This window comes from Acartia tonsa, chromosome 1 (genome assembly GCF_053477335.1).
Source record: "Acartia tonsa isolate MP-2025a chromosome 1, ASM5347733v1, whole genome shotgun sequence".
Classification (NCBI taxonomy): Eukaryota; Metazoa; Arthropoda; class Copepoda; order Calanoida; family Acartiidae; genus Acartia; species Acartia tonsa.
The window spans coordinates 2,686,751-2,687,319 of NC_137260.1; positions in this window are offsets into that span (position 1 = coordinate 2,686,751).

Genomic DNA, 569 nt, shown 5'->3' on the forward strand with positions numbered 1-569 from the left:
TTGATCCTTGTTACAACTTTTGTAACACCTCCGAAAAATATAAACCACAACCATGCATACTGCGCGTGCGGACAACCAGACAAGAAGGAAGCACAAACTACCTGTAGAAGAAGCCAGTCTTTTTAACACACTCAAAGTTTAACCATATATATACTCTATTTGAAATGTCAGATTAGTGAAATATACATTGTTGATAAAATATCTTAGTTAATTAAGTACGTAAAAATGTAAAATGGAGGCTTAGCCACCGTCGACTTTTTCGAACCGGTAAGTTTTATTCAATTTTTATATATTCATTTTATATAAAAATTTATTTTTTTTCCCGCGGGGTACTGTCCTTACTCAGTCCCTCATAAAAAGACTCATTTTAGTATATATATAATATCTAAAGTCACAAATCCCTTTTATAACCTAACCTTTACACATTATAATATAGCATCACACTGCTATAATTGTTTGTAAAAGTTATTGTTAAACTAATTCAATTAATATACCATATCTAAAGTCACAAATCCCTTTTATAACCTAACCTATATATTGTACTATAGCATCACACTGCTATAATTATA